We start from the raw sequence: 12,922 nt of genomic DNA, 5'->3' as shown, positions 1-12,922 counted from the left end.
TAAAATGTCAAAGCACTCCGGCACTCCGCTGGCAGATCAGCCGGCGAGCCGACGCTGAGCAGACGACTCATCTCTTTGCCGGAAGTGCGTGAAAAAGCCGCCCAATAGCAGGATGTCTAGCTCATGACGAACATCTGGGAATCGATGATGTAGACATGTGAAGATGGCGGCGTCCAAAAACACGAAGGAAAGGGTGAGAAAAAAGCGACAAACTTTGCAACAAAAGTGTGAGCTTTCCGCTGCGCGTAAAAGAGTAATACTTGGCACAGGTTACGTTGGCGACCCAATCTAGCGATTGCGCTAGTTCATTTAATGTGCTCAAAATGCCTTTCAGGGCCCCTTTAAGTGAGACAAAATTCGTCCCTCCGCGAGTGCCTGGTCTTCTGTTGTATTAGAAGGATAGGTTAGTTGCGTGGAATATCGAGCTCATAATAAAATTACCTTGAAAGATGTCTACCCGATGCCCCGAATTGACAATACTTTGGATTGTTTGCAAGGAGCGGAATATTTTTCAAGCGTGGATTTACGTTCAGCATATTGGCAGATGCCCATGTACAAGGCCGATAAGTAGAAAGCAGCATGCTGTACCCCCGATGGCTTATACGAGTTTCACGTTATGCCGTTCGGGTTGTGTAACGTGCCCGCAACCTTTGAGAGACTCTTGGACGCTCTTCTATGTGACCTAAAGTGGGAGACCTGTTTGTGCTATCTGGATGACGTCGTTGTGTTCTGGTCCACCTTTTCTCAGCACCTGCAGCGGCTGGATGAAGTGCTGACCTGTCTCGCTAACGCCGGCCAACAGCTCAACACAAAAAAATGTCATTTTGTTACCAAGACCATCAAGGTCCTTGGCCATGTTGTGAACAAAGAAGGTGTCCGGCGCGACCCTTAAAAAATTAGCGCAGGCGCCTGCAGCAACCGAACATGCTCCGCAGCTTTCTTGGCCTCGCTTCCTACTTTCGACGTTTTGTGCGTAACTTCGCCACCCTCGCCTCTCCGCTAAACCAGCTTCTCCGCTCTGGCACGCCTTTCATATGGTATGAGGACTGCGACAAATCATTTTAAGCCTTGACAGACTCGCTTACCACTGACCCTGTCTGACCCATTTCGACGACACCAAGCCAACCTTATTACATGCGGATGGAAGCGGGAACGGAATTGGTGCTGTTATTCTCCAGCGCGATAACAAATCTAGAGGGCCTGTTGTGGCCTATGCAAGTCGCACTCTCTGCTCCGTAGAGAAGAACTACACCACTACTGAACAAGCATGCCTGGCTGTCATGTGGTCGGTACAAACTGTTTGCCAATCTGCTACACTGTAATGTGCTGATATTGCATGTAGGAAATGGCATTTCAATTACTTTGTAAAGATCGCTAGCAGGTATCGCACTTCATGGCACCGATAAAGAAAACACAAGAAAACACCATTTGGAAGGGTGTATAGTATAACTACCTCTCTTACACCATAGGCAAAACTCTAAAACTTCAAGCCCAACAAACTTCGCTCTGTGGACAGCCAATGCACTCGCCATTTGTACAAGTGCGGCACGCACACACACAGCTGGCTGGCGCCGCATCTTTTCAAAGTGCTACGAGTTGTGCCGCGCCTCCGCCAGATGGCGCCACGGGTCCCGCGACAGAGCGAAGACGCAGTGAAATATATCCCTCCCGAGGGACAAGGTCAAATGCAGAGCATTTCCGGGGGCGCACGACGTTAAGTATTTTGTGTTACGTGAATGTTGTTGCACTTGTGGCAACTGCTGACGAGAGAGCGCTCGTCAGCAGTAATTTGAATGAGTCAACAATATAAGGCGCGTTCGTAGCGTCCCATTCTGTGTCGGCTTTGTGGTGCAGTGGGTAGAGCACCATGTACATTGCGTTCCGCTCGCAGGGTCGAGTGATCGAAACCGGGCGCCGGATAGTATTTTTTTATATAGTAGGGAGAACGACGGTGTGGACTACGGACGTCAACGCGTGTGACATCGTGAGTTACTGAAATGCTCTGCATTTAAAATTCCGTCCATACTTATACGGCCGCCACTTCCCCATAGTGACCGATCATCAGATCTTGTGCTGGTTATCGAGGCTGAAGGACCTTTCCGGCCGGTCCGGTCGGTAGATTTTGCGATTACAGGAGTACGACTACACTGTACAATACAAATCCGGCAAAAACACCTTGATGCGGATGCCTCGTCATGTTGTCCCCTCGGGTCGACATCAAACACCGCTAGCGATGTTTCCTCCCATCGAAACTTCGCCATCCGTTAAGCGCATCGAACTGGTCTTTTCAGCACGCGGACCCGCACAGCCGTACCATGACTGACCGACTGTCTTGGGTGGTGCAGCCTCCTAACAGCCGTTTTCGACGCCTGCTTGGAAAGTACACGCTCCGCAACGGTGTGCTCTTCCGCGTAAACCATCACCCTGCTGGAGAAAAATTGTGCCTTTAGCTCCTCGGGCTTTGCAGCCAAAGCTTTTAGAAGCCTTCCCCGATGACCCAGCTGCTGGGCACTTCGGCTCTCAAAAGCCGTTTGATAGGGTCCGAGCAACCTTCTTTTGGCCTGGCATGTCAAGGTGCTTCGCTGAGTATGTCAGCCCCTGTGCATTGTGTCAGCATCGCAAACGCCCTACAACGGCGTCTGCTGGACTTCTACAATCAATTCGTTGACCGGGGGATCCTTTTGACGGGGTGGTTATTGATCTATACGGCGCTTTACCATCCATCTCCACCAGCTACCGTTGGATCGTGACTACGGTGTACCATTTCACGCGTCATGCAGAGACAGCCCTGTTCGCTCTGGCTGCTCCCAATAAGTTGCCGAATTCATCTTGCATAACGTGATCTTACGCCTTGGTGCCCCCCGGGTTCTACTAAGTAGCCGTGGAAAGGCTTTTCTTTGAAGCGTCATTGCAGACCTGCTTCGTGCATCGAACACCATTCACAGAATGATGTCATCATACCACCCCCTAACAAATGGCCTCACGGAACGCTTCCATCGTACATTTTCAGATATAATGTCCATGTATATCGGACCAAGACATACTAACTGGCATGCAATCCTTCCATTCGTTACGTTTGCGCATAATATGGCACACCAACGAATAATTGGCTACGCTCCGTTTTTTTGTTTATGGTCGTGATCCCTCCATCGTCATAGACGCTTGTTTGTTCTCGGCACATGCGACGGGATGTGTCCCCGGGTCTGACGAATTTATCTCTCGCCTTCACCACTGCCGCCGTATTGCCCGTGAAAACACGCAAGCGCGCCAGTAGGTCCGCAAGAACCAGTAGGACGCCTCTCACCGGTATATCCAGTTCCGCTCAGGGGACCAGGTTCTACTCTGGACTCCCGTTCATGTGCCTGGGCTATGCGAAAAGTTTCTTAGGCAATTCAGCGGCCCTTATACCGTTCTGGAGCAGACGACGCCAGTCAACTATAGGGTCACCCCTGTGTCACCCAGCACGGACCATTGCTGTCGGGCTACCGAAATTGTGCATGTCTCCCGTCTCAAAGTTCCACTCTCGCACTTCCTAAGAGCCAGCGGCAGGGCGGCCGCCTTCCTCGAGGACGGCAATTAGTGTAAGCACTGTAGTTCTCCGCGGCACAATACTTCACTGATTTCAATATTATGTGTAATCATCATCACCTGTCATCCTGGCCAGTGATGCTTCATCTTCGTCACCTGTACATAATCATTATCATCTTTGAGGCTAGTTTTGCTTGGCTGCGTGTTCGCCAAATAAACGGAAATTGTCGTCTCTGCTCTATCAGTGAGCGACGTCTCCTTGAGGGCTCATACTATATATATATATATATTTATATATCCAGAAACGACGACTTTTTCAGTCGCGTAATTTTTTGTGCAAACTTGATTATTTGTAGTTTTTCCCAGAACCGGGATATAGCTCATACATTGAGTGTATTGCACCCGTCAATAGTTGGGACACGCTAGGACGGCCTGTTCCACTTTTTGTAAGGTACAAGCGTCTGCCGGCCTGGCTACCACAGGAAAATGACACTCTCTGGATTTGATTGGAGCCCAGAGCATGCTCGCCGCTTCGTGGAATTCGGTGGCGGCCACAACGCTGCGCGACTGCGTCCGCCAGGGGGATTTGTTTTGATTGTGAGTCGAGCAACTTTGACGAGGATAGTCTCGTCGAGCATGCGTCTGGTAACCATCTGTCGTCAAAAACCTTCGCACATGAGGCGTCGATATTCCCTCGACCGTCTCGTTTTCGGAGTCCACGGACGTGGACAGCGAGTTGGAGCTGTGCTCAGGGCTCACGGGGAAAAAATCATTCCAGAAGTGGTTGCTGAGTTCTAGAGCGATGACAACGATGACGACTCGCCTGCAGTAGTGCAACTGACGGACCCTGGGCTGATGCAAGCTATCGCAACTCTTTTGTGGGCTTTCGGTGTCACAACGACTGTTGCTGAAATTCAGACCGACTTGCTTGCACTGACGAGAAGCATGGGTCAGATTCGCAAGCATCACTTTTTCCACCCACTCAGTCAATAGTTTACAATAAACTTACCTTTTTTCGGCCACAGTTGCTCTTTGGGCAGCCTGAATTTTCGGCCATTTTCGCGGTTCCTTAGAGGGCCGAATTATCCGTTGTCGAGCGTGTACATATATATATATATACATATATATATATATATATATATATAAATATATATATATATATAAATATATATATATATATATATATATATATATATATATATATATATATATATATATATATATATATATATATATATATATATATATATATATATATATATATATATATATATATATTGTCACGAGGAGACGAAGAAGGGCGGAGTTGGGTATGCCCCCATGAAGGACGACGAAGAAGAGCTGTGTGTGGGGCGCGCAGCTTGGGCATACGCTCAGCAACAGCTGTCTTGTAAATAATGTAAATAGGTTATTTCGTACTCTAAATAGACCGCATCGTCATCCTCTATGGTTCGCCTCATTCCTTCTAATGTAGAGCAATAATTCCAACGGCATTGCATCGCTATATTGGTTCTGCGCGATAATACAGGCCTTTTGTAACTTTTACAGAAGGCTTTTCTGGGTCTCTTTAAATATTTCGAAAAAAGCCAAATAGCAGTGGTAATAACCACTGCAACCCATGTATATATATATATATATATATACATATATAATATATATATATATATATATATATATATATATATATATATATATATATATATATATATATATATATATGTTACAGGTCTGCCTCCGGGAGACCTGCATCAGGTTGAAACGTTGGAAATAAAATCTCCGAAGAGCGTACTTCTACTTTCTGTGTGTGTATATATATTGTGGGCGTGGGTGAGTGCATTCAACGTTAATGAGCACTTGCTTCGCTGTAGGACCCTTATATATGCTGTGGCCAATCGCCGTGAGTTGGTACGGCCAATCTCTCATCTGTGCATACCCATTATAATCATCATCTGTAGATAATCATCGTCACGAGTGGCTTGTTCTGTCGAGTCACCGACGGGCGGATGAAAACCCAGACTGCTGGTACTGCTGCCGACTTTTGCGGGGTCTTCCCTCGCCTTACAATTTATTATATATATATATATATATATATATATATATATATATATATATAATCCTAAGCCTCACAAGCCGTCCGTTTTTTTGGACTCCACAAATTTGGACTGCCTGTGTGTTCCGGACTTCGACGTAGCGGCAGTTATTCTACATGATAAACGTATGTGGACCATGCATATTTCGGACAAAATAAAACCAGAAGTTTGATTTTCCAGACAAACGTTTCCGCGACAGAGCCAAGGTGCTACTTCTGGACGACGCCACTTTGAATCTCAAGCCATTTCGCTAGCTTCGGTTTGGATGGGCATTGGCTGGACTCCCGCTGGGTTAACTAACTTTGATGTTGGAGGCCATAATTTTGCATGTACGGTATAATCTCGATAAACAGAAATCACTTATACGGAATTGCCGCCTTAACGGAACGGTAGCTGTTAATTTGGTCGAGTTTGTATTCAGACAGTGTAAACAACTTTTGACTATCGGAACTGAAATCTCCGTGTCACCGTGTAAACGGAACCGAAAATGGAATTTCTTTTCAGATCCACTGCCGTCACTGCCGTCACCATCAGCTGTTTTCGGTACCGGCTGCATCATTTTTATTTTTATTTAGTTTCGTAATCTTCGTCTCGCTAATAGTAGTAGTTAGTCTCGTTAGTCAGCACCGTTGCAGCCCATGGATCAGGGAGCTATTCAAGCCCTTAAAGCCCGCTTCTGCAAGGCTCTGCTGCAGAAGATGCAGGTGTTCATGAGCCAGCATAAGGAGTACAGAATAGATATTCTTGGTGCAGTTGCCTTCATTGCCGATTTCTGGAAGCAGCTGAATGCTTACACTATTGGTAATTGATTCAGGCATGCAGGATTCTTTTTCAAGTGACCAGATATCCGACGTGCAGTATCTGCCTGAATGTGGCAGCGACGATGCCATTGACAGGCAGGAGGTATAGTAGAGCAGTTCGCTTTAGTGTAAATCCCAGTGTGCTTTGATGTGTATGGACCCATCTACAAGAATTGTGCCGCTTGCCCTGAGAACACAACGGAGAGCATTGTTGTAATGGTGTGCGATGAAGAGGAGGGCCAGGAGGATGAGCCGGAAGATTACTCTGAAGAGAGAGATAGCTACCGCAGAAGACACCACACTTCAATGAGCACAGGCAGCTGGGCAGTATCTAAGACATTTTTTTCAGAAGGAAGCAGGATCTGAAACGTTTGTCCAAAGCTTAAGTAACATGAAAAAAAAAACGATCCTAAAGATGCAGTTTCAAGGACTCAAACAAAAAAGGAGGCATTATTTGGTCCAATAAAGTATCAGCTCCATACACGTTCTAGTGTTTAGAGTAACTTGAAATGGTATTAAGAGCGTGTGGGCGCATACTTGCGCACTTGTACGCATTCTACTAGTAAACGGAACTCCCATTAAGTGGAACTAATTTTTTCAGTCTCTTGAAGTTCCGTTTATGGAGAGTCTCCTGCAGTCTGCGGCGGAGGCAATCTGGATAGCCTGAAACTGGTCATCCGTGGGCATTTTTAGACACGACTTTTTTATGCCCCAGCTGACGCTGAACTATAAGCAACATCATCATCAGGCTTTCCCTGAGACATTCGCGACTTTATTTAAATGAAAAAAGTTAGTTTTTGCAACATGGGGACATTGCATGCTGCTCTTTTATTCGGATATTTTTCACTCACATCCAGTTTTGGGAAATTGGTGGGCTACTGTAGAAAAACACGCACGCAAGCACACACACACACACACACACATATATATATATATATATATATATATATATATATATGTGTGTACACACGAGAGGGTAGACACACGTATGAAAACGATGATCGAACTAACGTTTCGACCGGGGTCCGGTCTTCCTTCCTCAGAGTGACGAAGACCGGACCCCGGTCGAAACGTTAGTTCGATCATCGTTTTCATACGTGTGCCTACCCTCTCGTGTATTTTTGAAACAGAATCCCGGAACTTATTCATCGCTATATATATATATATATATATATATATATATATATATATATATATATATATATATAAATTTATTTATTCTTGTAATTCGTAGCAAACGTGTGTTTGAACAGCTCCCTACCCTGTCTTTTTTTAATAGATAAAGTTGAATATTGCTGGGATTTTTAGAAAAGAGTTTGTCATCATGTATTGTGCCACATGTATAATGCCCTCCCTTCCCTGTTCCCTCGCCCCAACACGCCAATGTTGGTAAAAAGGGTGAACTGCAGCACACCTTCTGCACCAATATAAGCGTGCGTGCTCGAACGTTGTATGTTACTCAAGATGAAGGCTGGTCCTCCAGTCGAAACGTCAGTAAACCACTGTTTTTTGTTTTTAATCGTGCGTCTACCATTTTCTCAAATATATATATATATATATATATATATATATATATATATATATATATATATGTATACGATAGAAGAGTCGCATTGACAAACATAACAATATTTATGTTAACGTTTCGACCAGGGGCCGGTCTTTTTCAAAGGTATCTTTGAAAAAGACCGGCCCCGGGTCTAAACGTTTGAATAAATATTACTTTTTGAATGTGACTTCTCTATCGTTCAGTTAACCTTAAAGCCAGGAACCCTTTTTCTTAACTATATATAGCGAATCAGAATCGGAAATGAGGGGCTCGTTGAAAACTAGACAGAAATAAGGGTTGGCAGTCAAGAAACCCTCGGAAAGGAGAGGAGCAAAGGGGAGGAGGTCATTGAAACAGATAAAGAATTTGAAAAGACAGACAGAAAGTGGAGAAAAAAAATGCCCGCCAGGTGGGAACCAAACCCACGAGTCCTGGTCGTCGGTTCGGAAGAAACTACTGCACGCCATGATAGGCATGGCACCGATCCAGCGACCTCGCATAAAAACTCTGCTCTACGTATAATATTGTTCCAATCCAGGCGATATGGCAGGGTCAAGTTCATTCGGAGAAAGTTGTAATATCATGAAACCACAGTATACACCGACTCCAGAGTGTAGAAAAGCCCGATGCCCCAATAGTGGTAGTTGACTACTCTCGCAATCATTGTGACTGCATGGCCCTCCAGCGCACAAGAACGAAGAAGTCGAAGTTGTAGTCATCCTGCTGACAATCCGAATAGAGGAAGTATCAAATGGAAGCGCAACATCATTACAAACTCTCAAATGATATTATACTGTTTTCTGCACGCGGACTACCTAAGCGCTTCCGTGCATTATTCCCATCCCCAACAAAAATGTTAAAACGTCACCTGGACACCCGTACACAATGTTTTCGAAGAGAACGACGCACTGACCAAAACGCACATGAACTCACATACCGTGCTCTTTGTGAACATGACTGCCACACTTCCGTCCTCGAAAAACGTTAAGAACGAATCCTCAACCTATGCCTAGGAATGCGATATTTCTCCTTGCTACAACTAGGTCTCAACACCGAAGAATCACGAACTCTGTGGACGAAAAACAAACACAAGTATCTGAAAATCAATGCGCAATAAGGTGATCTGTGGGAAGATCAGACATTAACTTAAAACTGTGCTAAAATAGGAGAAACATCCACACTCTTGCACGCGACCTAGCCATGTGTAATGGTATTGTTAGGGGAGAACAACTGAAGCAAATAACATATTCCACTTCTTCGAGACATCGGAGGCAGGTTTGACCAGCTCGTTACCTCAAGATCAGCGTGAGCTGATTGAAAGGGCAAGGGAAAGTCGATCGGGTTGATGCCCTCCAAGAAGGGGTAATTTTACGAACCATGTTTTGGGTTTGTTTATGTTTTGTTTTGCCGACCAACTGTGGCTAGCTATATCTGTTTTATCCATGGGTCAAGTGCAGCGGATGTTCCATTCTTTATGCTACACGTGTTATCTCCTTTGATAGTTGCGAGGGTTTCGAACTAACATCACCTACCTACAATAATTTTCGTTGATCTACAGTGTTCTGGATGCAATTCGACTGCTCGAGAAACCCTCGTGCCGAAAGATAAAAGCCCGCACAGCAGACGCCGCGGCATTACACTCGTCGACGTTCGCTTGCGCACGTGACTTTTTTGACTGCTGCTTCGCCGCCTGTGTATTCTTTGAGTTGTCAAGCGAGCACAAGTTCACTCCAATAAGCTTGTTTTTCTTGAAGACAACTGCGTCGTCTTTGGCTTCGTCACAATATGAGATATAAAGACGTAAACACTAAAATCAGTCAGCAAGAACAAAATAAAAATCAGTCAAAGACAATGAGGATGCCGGTTGGTGATTATGCGTGGTAGAAAATTATGTCTAAAAATTTCACTTCTGATGAATATTTAAAACGCGCTTCAGAGAGAAAATGCGATCATGAGACAGGAAAAGCGATGGGTGCACTGGGATGCGTCGTCTGTGGTGTTGGGCGAAGTGCTTGTGTAGTGCTGTGCTGAGTACTTTGCATTGAAGTAGTACATAGATTACTTATATACCCTCTCCACACCTGCTACACCGTTTTCTTGGATATCCCATTGGCGAGTGGTACTCTTTTACACAGGTGTGGCCAATTGTTTCAAGGGACTCCGTGGTAGTGTCACCCTTGCCTCTGTTTTACACTCTAGTGGCTGCTACCAGAAATACAGCATTTACGTAGTACTTACGTTTTTTCTGGTGCATAATAGAAAGCGCGTACAGTGAGACCGAGGTATATAGGAGTAGGTATATCGAACCCCTCGAAATAATTTATATGCGGTAGTGGGAAAGCAATACCATACTGCGAAGACGAGACAAAAAAGCCAAGTGTATACATTAGAGCTAATGAAGAAACAGCAGAACGTGATTCGCACTTGCCGAATATTTCTTTCTGCCTGCATGAAGGCGGAGACCCTACGGTGTCAAGCCCATGTTTAAATTCATCATGGGCTCCAGCCGGGCGAGTCACATTTTGGGGGTTTGTTGTGAAAAAAAATGTATTTCAACCGGTGTGGCATTCTCACGGTACCCACCACACTGAGTTGGATGAGCGGAAGGATGTAGACCCTGCTGGTGGCTGTGCGCGCACTGTGGGGAGAGTTTAAATAATATGTAAAGCGATCATCGCAGAAGGCGACAGTGATAAGCTAGTTAAGTGGCCCTCATGCAGAGGCATTAAGAGGCAGTTTAGGGAGTGTGTTGATGACAAGGGAGCGCCTAAAGGGTTCCTTTTATCTCCCCGCAACTTCACTCAATACATTGCAGTGATCTAGTATGCTATTATTTCTGTTCCCAGGTGGCTACAGCGGGGTTATTTCCTATTTCTCACACATTTACATCCCTCGTTGCATGCAAAGGTGACTAACTGCATGTTTTTTTCTCTTAAATGTATTTGTGATGGAACATACCCGCGAAGGGGAATGACGCCACATTCTACGCGGAAAAAAAGCCGAAGCTCAAGGCCAAGCGCCTGCTGATGAGTTGGAAGAAGAAGAGGTGAACGAGGCACGGGCGCAGGGAGCGAGACGGAGCCAGGGAACGAGGCGGACTGAACGGGGCACGGCTCTGTGCGACCTCAGGGCAAGACGTATGGTCTACGTGCCACAGTGAGGCAAGGCCGTCGCCAGTCTCCGCTACGGTTCCGGGCGTCGCCGCCAAGGCCCGGGACTTTGTCGCCAGCACGGGCCACCGTCGACCGGGCTCCGGCGTTCCGACCGGCGCGTGACCGGGCTCGAGGCGGGAGCAAGGCCGTCAGCGGACCCGGCTGAAAGTCTTCTGGCTTGGGAACCTGGACCTGGGTAGCCAACCTCAACGACGCGGACCCCGCTACGAGGGCGACGTCGACACCCGCGTCCCATACAAGCGACTGTGAGCGTTTCCTGCCCTCAGGACGTTTACGCGGGGACGGTGCGCGGACTTTGTAGTTGCGGGCGCTGGAGCGGGCCGCGTGGGCTGTTTTTATTATCTGAGTTTCTCCATAACGCTTTGTGAATTCCCTTTGTCATTGCTTCAACCCTCTGTGCTGTCCAGTCTGTAAATATAATGCCATTTCCTCATCCGCACCAAGAACGTTCCCTCCGCTTCGTGTGATCCGGCCCATTTCATTACAGTATTGCCTTCAGCCAACTGCGATCATTAAATTTTGCTGGATTAGTTTTACTTCAGCTTATAATCACCCATATCTCTCTGCAAGCGTGATAGCAAACAATCAGTGCTCCACTCCACCCCATTTTGCTAGGCATCACTCCTCGTTGAACGTAACTTCCCTGATATTCCCCAAGAATTTTGCTCACATAAAACGCAGTAAAAGCTGTTTCTGTTAATTGTTTTACTTTCAGCGCCGTACACTTTTATCAGGTAGCCTACTTTGTTATGTCATTTGTTTCGTGAGATACATGAGTTCAGCATATTTTGGCGCGAAGTAGCAGAAGCGGAGTTTCGTCAGCTGGTTGAGCTAACTTCTTAAACAAACCACGCATGGGTATAGTTTCATATATTTATATGTACGAGAAGAAGAGCTCTGGATGTTTAAGTTGTCTGAAGCCCGATACAATCTATAGCGGGAAACGCCAGCAAACAAACATTGTGGTGGGTGTGACCTTTGCCCTCTATCTCGACCTTTCTCACTCGTCGTTGAGTAAATGATTTGGACCTTCAGCGTAAACGAGCCGTTATTTGAATATGCATCTTCAGTGGATGAGTAGATCTATCATCATCATCATCAACATCACCAGCCTATCTACGCCCACTGCAGGGCAAAGGCCTCTCCCAGTATTCTCCAATTACCTCGGTCCTGTGCCAACCGTGACCAATTTATCCCCGCAAACTTCTTGATCTCATCTGCCCATCTAACTTTCTGCCGCCCCCTGCAGCGCTTGCCTTCTCTAGGGATCCACTCTGTTACCCTTAATGACCAGCGGTTATCTTGCCTTCGCATTACATGCCCTGCCCACGTCCATTTCTTCTTCTTAATTTCTACTAATATGTCTTTAACACCAGTTTGCTCCCTGACCCACTCCGCTCTCTTCTTGCCCCTTAATGTTACACCTAGAATTTTCCGCTCCATTGCCCGCTGAATCGTTCTCAATTTAAGTTGAACCTTCTTAGTGAGCCTCCAAGTCTCTGCCCCGTAGGTGAGTACCGGTAAGATGCAGCTGTCATACAGTTTCTTCTTCAGCGACAATGGTAGGCTGCTATTCATTATCTGGGAATGTCTGCCATATGCACCCCACCCCATTCTGATTCTTCTAATTATCTCTGCCTCATGGTTGGGATCTGGAGTCACAACTTGGCCTAAGTAGATATATTCGCTTACTACTTCCACTGCCTCACCACCTATCTCAAACTGCTGTGTTGTCCCGAGGTTATTGATCATTACTTTAGTTTTCTGCATATTAATTTTCAG

This window comes from Haemaphysalis longicornis, unplaced genomic scaffold (genome assembly GCF_048455015.1).
Source record: "Haemaphysalis longicornis isolate Haplotype H1 unplaced genomic scaffold, Haemaphysalis longicornis Haplotype H1 scaffold_10, whole genome shotgun sequence".
Classification (NCBI taxonomy): domain Eukaryota; kingdom Metazoa; phylum Arthropoda; class Arachnida; order Ixodida; family Ixodidae; genus Haemaphysalis; species Haemaphysalis longicornis.
Note: the sequence above shows the minus strand (reverse complement) of the source record.